At 50.8% G+C, this 8,929-nt stretch overlaps 1 long non-coding RNA gene across 1 annotated transcript; it reads left to right on the top strand.

The window, feature by feature from the left end:
• The first annotated feature begins 3,646 nt into the window (after window positions 1–3,646).
• LOC116086803 lies at window positions 3,647–8,544 on the top strand. Its single transcript, XR_004117134.1, has 2 exons — window positions 3,647–3,988; window positions 7,658–8,544. It is a non-coding gene; the product is annotated as an uncharacterized LOC116086803 (long non-coding RNA).
• Window positions 8,545–8,929: the final 385 nt, after the last annotated feature.

The following is an 8,929-nucleotide window of genomic DNA, read 5'->3' as shown; positions in this document are numbered from 1 at the left end:
CTACTTGCTCCGACCCCTTGAGTTGTGTCACCCCAAACCACAAAGGTTAGACCTACATTTTCTTTTCTGCCTTGGGCATACCACTTTTTCCTGTCCTTCTGTGTTCTTAGGTATGGCCATGTGACTGAGTTCTAAGAGGGTTTATCTAGAGGTGACAAACAGACTTTAACTCTGGTGCAATCCCCCATGATTTGTGTTCCAGCATGGTGTATAGAGGGCCCAGCGGAAGACAACCAGCTCCTGACAGGAGGTGCCGTGGGGGAGGCCCTGTGACAGCCTTTGTATGTGTTGACTAATACGTGGTGACTGTCCCTTACGATCTATAGCCAAAGGTGACTGCACTTTTGGAGACTCTGAAATCTGTGTTCTGTTCTCCTACATGACTTGTCACTTACTGGTGTGACATAGGTCATAGTTCCCTCAAGATTGGAGGCACAGGCCTTAACTCATCTCCCTTCCAAATGGAGGGATAAGAGAGAGCCAGAGGCCCATATAGGCAAACCAGACTTTCCCTGAACCCTGTACCACTGAAGCCTGGGGGACAGTTAGCTCTCTGCTGCTTCTCAGTCCCCTGGTCACCCTGTCTCTGTTTTCCCTCTTAATTCCCTGCTGTAACCTGACAGAGGACAGGCCTATCCCTCTACCTCCACCCCCAGATTCCTGAACCCTGTTTGAATGCCAGGTAAGTGCCCCTGGGCACACACAGGCAGGCTTAGGACAGCCAGATATCAGACCTCTGGTTTCTGGCGGGCATTTTTAGGTGCTGATGCATGATGATGGGTCTTGTAGCAGTCATAATGTTTCTCATACCTGTTGGGAAACAGGCCTAGGGAGAAGCCAACTTGTGAAGAAAGAAAGCAACAGCTGCGCAGGTTAAGAAAAGAGAGAAAGGCGCCGGCAATAGCCCAGTTTTGTGTATTGAGTTGACCCTCCCTCCGTAAAACACATTTTGTCCAGTTTGCTAAAGCTCCGTCCAGGTCACTTGTACAGTCTAGGGAGTAAAGGCCTTAACTCGCTACAAGAAGTAGGGAACATGAATTTATACTGCAGCAACCCTGGGAACTTCCGACTGCAGTGGGCCGTCGGAAATTAGAAACCTAAAAACATTCAAAGCTTGGGAGAAGACGCAATCTGGAGAATGCGTTCCTCCGGTGTCTGCAAGTGTCCTTGTGACCCAACAGCTCCCATTGCGTCTGAGCTAAGGCTGTGAAAGCGGAGAGGTGGGGCAACTTCCGCGGGATCCCACAGGGTCTAGATCCCAGATCTCCACCTCCCAGCTGCAAGGCTGAGTAAAACCCCAAGGCTCTTTGGCTCAGTCAGCCAAGCGCAGGAGCCAGGCGCGGCGATCAGGCTAAATAAGCACGTGTTGCTAGGCTGGCGACAAATAACGTGGCTAATTCTTCTCGCCCCGCTGGTCCCTGCTCACAGGGGCAGTCGCGGGACCGCGCCCCAGAAGCAGCTGCAGAGGCCAAGGCCGCCCGGGAAGACACAGCGGGCCGGAGCTTGGGGTCCTCGCCTGCCGCGCCTTTCAGAGTTAATTAGCCCTCATGAATATGGATGCCACTGCCGATTTAATACGGTTGAGAGGTCATAACCTGACCTCGGCGAGGCGTGCAGAAAGAAAAGAGGACTTTTCTCAGCTCGCCTCCTAATTGAAAGGCCGAGTTGTAGACTGTGCGCGGTGGGTGTGATCGCGCCACCGCCCAGGCTCTGCACGCCCAGGGAACAGTGGCTGGGGCCGCTGCCCGCAGCCACCGGGCTGCCCAGGAGCAGGGCCTAATTACCTACAGGTACGTGCGGGGCGGCCTGCTGTGCCTCCCACCGAAATGTCGCCGCGATGCTATTGCACTGAAATGGGTTCTGGACTCTTCCCGCTTCCACGATGGTTTTCATTTCCTGTAATTTGGATCTGGAAGCGTTTGTGGAACATCACATGGTCTTCGTTTACACAGGAAATCAGCTGCAGTTATGAGAAGATACTAACTCACTTTTTTGTTTATTTGCTTTAAAAAAAAAATCCTTCTCTCCTCCCACCTCACCTCACACACCCCCACAAAAAAAAAAAAGAGGAAAAAAGAGAAAAAAAAAACAGCTTGTGACATTTGCTTTTGAAATAGCTCTCTTTTTTGATCCCAAGTCACTGTTCTCCAAAGTGGGTTGTGATTACAAGGGAAACGTAGTTTATTTCTGACACGTGGTAATCTCTCCATGTGAAGCAAGCCCAGTGCCAATGGATACGTTAGCTTTTCTCCAGCAAAGGAGCGAGCCTAGAAGGGCGGGGGCGGCCCGGGCGCACAGCTGCGCCTGCTGCGTCCCTTTGAGGGTGGGAACCGTTTCCCGAGGCTTGCAGGGGAAAGAAGCAAAGAGGTATCCTGCCAGACTGAACGCGAACCAGTCAGCCTTGGAGTTTAGGTTTTTAGTTTACACCTTGGGCACTGCCAGTGTCGAGCCCTAAAATCGCCGCCCACACCCTGACAATAGCAAAAGTCTTCATCCAGCCACACTCCCCAAATCTGTTCTCAGCGTAGCCCCGAGACGTTGTCCCAGCAATCATCAGAGAGCCGCCGGGCTCTAACAAAGATTGGGAATGACGTGGAAGGAATTACGATATGGTTTTCGATCTGCCTTCGGGCTGCCACGGACTAGAAGCGCCCCCATCCTACTCCCACGCCCCGCCAGCCCGCACCCAAGCCTGCACCCCCCCTCCCCGCCACTTCCCACCCCCGGGACTGTTCTAGCCTCTCGCCCTCCACCCACTGGTCTGAGGATAACCAGTGCTCCCTGTGCAACAGCACCACCTTGTGGCCAGTAGCCCTTCTCTGGGGATCTGGAGAGGATGCCTTCAAACTAGGGGTGTCCATGTTTGAGTTCAGCATAGCACTGGAGTTCCTACCAAGAGCTGGAATGAGCTCATCTTCTTTCCTCTTCCTGGAATGATCTGAAAACACAGAGAATGAAAACACACAGAAATGGCTCTTCATTTCCTTGCCTAAAACACTCCACTATTATATATCATTCCTTTTAGTTAAGGCTTGACTCCCAATTAAATAATTCAGGCACCTATTTTATGGTGAACTGGCGTGGTGAGCAGGATTCCAGAGAGGGGAAAGAACAGAGATGGAGTGGGCAGAAGACAAACAGTTTTAGTCTTTGAGGGACACTCCCTGGGACTAAGAAAGATGGCCCCAGGGTATGCGGGGGAGGGGGGTCGTCTTGTGGGGAGAGAGCCCTGCACACATTTCAGGGTTGGAGAAAATACCAAAGTTTCATTGGGTCTTCAGGACCTGTGTGGCTCATGATGGTCGCGTGTCCCCAGCACCTGAGACGCATTTCCCTGAAACTCAGAGGGTGACTCTAACCATCTTTTATCTTCTCTCCCAGTCCATAAACTCCAACAGCCATCTGTGTGAACATGAGCTTAGGCCTGCTGACGGTGGAGGGCAAAGGCTTTTCCTGCAACCCTTTCATCCTCCCTATAGTAAAGATTGTAACTCGACCTGCTCTTCGAAACCAAATATTATCAAGGATGCCCACAAGCCCTGGACAACTGAATCTCTCCTTCTATCAGGTCAGTCATCTGTGCCATGGACAAGCCACCGGACGCTTTTCTGAACTTCCAGGGTAGGCAGGCAATGGCCCCCTCCAACACACATGTCTGCAGCTGCTCCTGTCGTCACAGGAAGCCGAGTGAAGGCTCCTCTTCCTTCCTGCAGGTGGACTATGTCCACTGTTCCTGGCCTCTGATGACCCAGTGTTCCTCCCAGGAAGCTTCATGTGCCTTATTACCTAACTGATGAATTATTTGGGTCAGCATAAAGGCTACTTGGCACTTCCTCAGCTTGCAGCCAGGGGATGAGAGTTTGTGTGGAGTGCTGGCTCCCTTTGTGTCCACTGCAATGAGGCAGAGTGTTTTAAAGGGTATGGTCTTGCTCTGCTCTTCTGCCCACCCTTCAGGAAATATGAACTTTACTGGTCTCTGTGGAGTGAGGTAAGGACATCATAAATTTAATCACTGTACGGTCTTCCTATAGTGCCTTCGGGTTTGAGTATAGTGACGTAGTTCCCAGTGAGGCATGGGTACAGACGCCTCAGTCCTCTTCCGGGACCATTTGGAGAATGGGAGGATTTTCTGAGGAGGGAGAAGAATGATGAAGAAAAACAAATGCCTGAGGGCCTCTCCCTTGGAACGCACAGACATTAGTAAAAGTCCCTGGCTAGAATATCCCTTAAGGGCCTAAGCTGGCAGCTGCCTGGTGCCTCACCCACATGACCTCTGCTTTTGCCAGCATGTGCTTTCTGGGAGAGTAGGCACTCCTGAGTTTCTGAACCTAGGGTTTTTTTATCCTGGCCACAATTGTACATAAATCTACCTTTTGATATGTATTCATCCCTGTTGCATTCACAGTAGCAGGGGGAAAAAAGCCTAGTTGGAAATAAGCCAGAATGAGATATATAATGATGTTGTTTAGAGGCAAATGTGTCTTTCGGTGTTGTTGACAGTAAAATAAATTAGCATAATAAACATAATTTGCTCAAAAAAAAAAAAGCTAAGGAAAAGCAGATGGTTAGTACATTCCTGTAGGACCTGTTGGTCCAAGTTTGCACGGATGTTTAGTGGTTTATATTGCCTGAGACAGATGCTCTCTCCGGTTCCAGGTTTCCCTCCATGATGGGTATGGGTGGGGCCCCTCTCAGCAGGCAGTCTCCCCTGTGGGACCTGGTGCCTAGAAAGAGGTGCAGCCCCGACCCCAGCACATCGGGGTGCATGATAGGGCCAGCCCCAGCAGCAGGTTGGCCTCCCTGCCGAGCAGAGTCACAGCCTGCAAGCGCCCTGGGCCATTAGCATTCAAGTCCTGTCGCCTGCCCTGAGTCCATCCTTTGTGCATGGGAACAAGGGAGCTTTCTTCCGGAGAGGATGGCGCCAAACTGTTCCAGCTTCTCCAGGCCAGCATCCAGAGGCTTCTGGGGCCAGTGCGCTTCCGTTCTCGTTCATGGAAGAGAAAAGTTGTTGTTGTCGTCGTCATCTTCGTCGTCGCCGTCGTCATTGTTGTTTTGTTTCCCCCGGAAGGCTGTGGAGCCTGGAGGGTTCCTTTTCCTCTTTAGATTGGAAGTGAAAGGACCTGAGGGTCACTGCCATTGCAGGCCCTCTCATGCCCTGAGTTTGCACTAGGCAGAGGCTCATTAGCAGTCTCCCATGATGCTGCATTCTTTCCTGAGAACAGAGAGGAAAGCCAAGCAGAAAGGAGGCAGTAAGGAATGCTCAGAAATGCTCACTGTACTAGGCAGCCGGAGGGGCTGAGGCTCACCACGGGGATCACATGGGGAACTGGTCTCAGCGACTGGGCACCCTGCTGCTTCCTGGGCCACTTGTATGGCAAAGTCTGGGTGATGGGTGCTGGAGAGTCTGAAAATGTGCAAGAAGCTGTTTGGGGTGGAAAGATGTTAGAGTAGAAGAACTGGCTAAATAGAAAATAACCAGAAAAAGGATGCCCTGTCCAGGGGCAGCTTGCATCATCTCACAGATGTTAACCCTGGAGTTAGCTAGCCAGATTCTGGAACCCCAGAGAGAGGTGAGCTGCTGAACTGCTAGGGCATCCAAGGGGGTTCAGCGGGTTAGAAGGTATGTTTATTTCCATCTGTGCATCCCAAGGGTCTTTTGAGCAGAATGTGGACAAGTGGGGATCTGTCCCAAGATGTGTCCCTCCCTATATCTTCTCTCTTCCCATTCACGTTAGAGGTTTAGTTAAAGTTGGTTTCGGTTTTCATTTACCAAATGAAAACACCACACCAAATCCTTCAAAAATGCCTCATCAGCTCTGAGTCCTGAAACCACACCACATCCGTCTGCTGCTCTTTGTGGTGGTGGTAGGTTCCAGCCACCATCTTCCCCACTGCTCTCCTCTCTTCCAGACCCAATGTGAGAATTTGCTGTTCTTCAGCTTAAACCCTGTTCTTAGGAGCTAGGTTCTCTGGGAAGCAGGAGAGGAGGCAACATTGGTGAGGATGGGGTGCTGGGGTCAGTGAAGAAGAGCAGAGACAAGGGCTGACAGGGAGAAAGCATGCAGCCTAGAAGAAGCAGATGCACCTTCTGAAGGAGAGGCGGAAGCTACGTGGTAACAGAAAGCCTTGCTCAGCAGGGCAGCTGAGGACTGCCAGCCTAGAGGGAGCCCCACGCTGGAGCCCCATCTCTCCTAACACTGCCTGGGCTAGTGGAGGTACAGTGTAGCCTGGGGTTAGACATTATGAGTAGTTGTGGCACTGGGGCTGGAGACTCCTGGTTTGTGTTAGGTTCTCCCCAGAAAGGAGAGCTGAGCAACACATCTATGGCTGCCATCCTTACCAGGAGCCCGTTCTTACTCTAGGTGGCACACACTGGCTCATCAAGTACAGCCTGTTTTGTAAGCACCCACAGAATCTTCTTTAAAATCAGCAACAGAGAACCCGACATGCTGCTTATCATCTTGGGATAGCCTCTTGTTGGACTGCTCCACTTAACTTTACTAACCAAACTTCTGCTTAAACTGTCTGCGACTCTTGGCTGAATTAATTTTATCAAGAGGCAGGGAAGCAAGAGACCCTGTCACCATCAGACCTGCCACAGCAGGCCCCATGCACGCGAGCTATAGGCATGAACACAGTGTCTGCAACAGCTCCGGCCCCAGGGACTGAGTGTTGTGGGCACGCCCGGCCACTTATCAGCACATAAATCATAGAGCTCCAAGGGAAGACTGTTTACAGGACTCAAGTCTGCTCTCCGGTGCCTTAAGGAAGACCAAGTGTAAAACTACTGTAGAAAGTGGAGGGGTCGAGCCCAGAGGTTGCTTATCCAAGCCATCCGAGCTTTAAACACAACGACTGGTGTGATACGCTAGCCTGCTAACGGACGAGAGCTTTTTCCCCAAGTAGCAGCTGGGGGGCCCATCTGGGTGTGGTGGTACACACCTGTGATCCCAGGTTGCATTACGGTCATGAGCTCCCAGCAGCTGCAGAAGTCTGCACAGAATGGCCCCCCAACAGTCAGGCGTGGATGGAAGAGGGGTTCACAGGCCTCACCCTTCACTGATGAACTATTGCTACCGGTAGATTCAGGGGAAACAGGAGTGATTGCCTTCAGTTGCCAACCCACTGGTCACTTTCCAGTCTCCTGCAAGTAGTCCCAACCCAGTGGTCACACAGATGGCTCTGGTTACATTCAATGGGTCACAAAAACGGAAGAAAAGGTGTGCAGGGTGCAGAGCGGGTGTTGGGGGGTGGGGGGGAGGACAATAGGCATGGGGCTGGGGAGAAAGAAGGGGGAGAGAGAACCAACTTAGTAAAAAGAAAAGAAAAAAGGCAGTCATTGAGACACAAAATGAGCCGTCACCAGCCACCGATCTGCTGGCCCTTTTCATCTCAGGCTTCCTTCCCTCTAGAACCAAGAGCAGTGAACTTCTCTGTTGTTTATAAATTGCCCAATCTGCAGTGTTTGGTGATAACAACCCAACTTGTTTGTTCAGTGGCCTTGAGCAAGTCCTGTGTGTTTCTGAGTTCTTCCTCTAGCAGCAAGTGTAGGGGTATTTTTTGTTCTATGTCTACAGGAGAAAGGAGGAAGGTATACAGAGTATCCATTCCCTGAGAACATAGTAAGTGCTAATCTTTCTTTCTCCTTGCTCCACAGATGTCCCTGCCACTCTGCTACCACCTCTAGCCTCAAGGGAGTAGCATTTCAGAGTGGATGGTGGGCATATAGAAGAAGCTCTCCCAATGCCCAACCTTAGGTGCCACAGTGAGACACGTGTTTCTAGAATGATTGATGCTCAGGTGGTGTGGTTTTGTGGAGGGAGCAGGAGCGGAAACCTGTGCACAGATCACTGTGACATTTTCAGATGCTTTCAGTTGATCCATACATACCTCTGAACAAGACATACTTCCCTCCTGGACCCACACCCCACAAGTGCCTCAGACAGCCTGAAATGTCGTTATCTCACATTCTCTTGAGTAGTGGAATGTGAACTGTATGTGCTGTGCTCACGAATCATCTCCGAACGATTACAAAAGTCTCAGCTGGGGCCTAGCAGCTGTTACCCAGATGTTCTGCATAGCAGCTGAAGCATCGTTTGGTATCAATAAACTCATCTCATGTGAGAGCTGAGCTGGAAATGGTGACGACTGCCATGAATAGACCATCCTCAGGGAAGAGGAATAAGCCCAGAGACTGAGTGGGCCTTCCCTCCCCGGGGCACTGCCTGCTCTGAGACCCACTGTGACTGAGGCGCTGAGTGTTAGCAGGTCCCAGGCTCAGATATATGGCCAGTTTGCTATTAGAATGTATGTTCAGAGGTGTGTGCTAAATCCCACCTCCTAAGCCCTGACTGAACCCTTTGTTACCTCCCACCCCCAGAGGTCTGAGGAGGTGGAACTCTGTGTGTTGATGAGCTTACTCATGAGTACTGTGAACTGGCTGCAGCCAGTTTTAGAAGCAATAGATCCGCCTCTCCAGGACATCCTGTTATTGTTCTTCTGCTCTCACTTCTGCTACACAATAAAAACTGCTGCAGTAACCGGCCATGTTTGGAAGATGAGCAAGCAGTTCATGTGCCCACCAGCAGGGGGTGTTGAAGCCAGTGCTATTATGTCAGCTCTCCATGGGACTTGAGCCTAGATGGGAATCAAAGGCAAGAGCGTAGCTAGCTTAGCTCTCATTTTGCTGGCGTAGAAGCAAAGACTTAAAGACCTAAATAGTGACATACTGTGCCATGTCACTAGGCCAGGTAATAGCTAAAACAGGCTTCCAAACTCCTGGTACCAACATGTCCTTCCTTAGTCTGTCCATAGCTATACCCATCTCCTGAGTGAAAAAAAAAAAAAAAATCACTGTTTGCTGGCTAGTTCCTCTGTAAGGAAAGGACAAAATTTCAACCAATAGCTGACATTAACAGTGAACCAGTAG

Source organism: Mastomys coucha, unplaced genomic scaffold (genome assembly GCF_008632895.1).
Source record: "Mastomys coucha isolate ucsf_1 unplaced genomic scaffold, UCSF_Mcou_1 pScaffold13, whole genome shotgun sequence".
NCBI lineage: Eukaryota > Metazoa > Chordata > Mammalia > Rodentia > Muridae > Mastomys > Mastomys coucha.
Note: the sequence above shows the minus strand (reverse complement) of the source record. Positions and strands in the feature narration are given on the sequence as shown.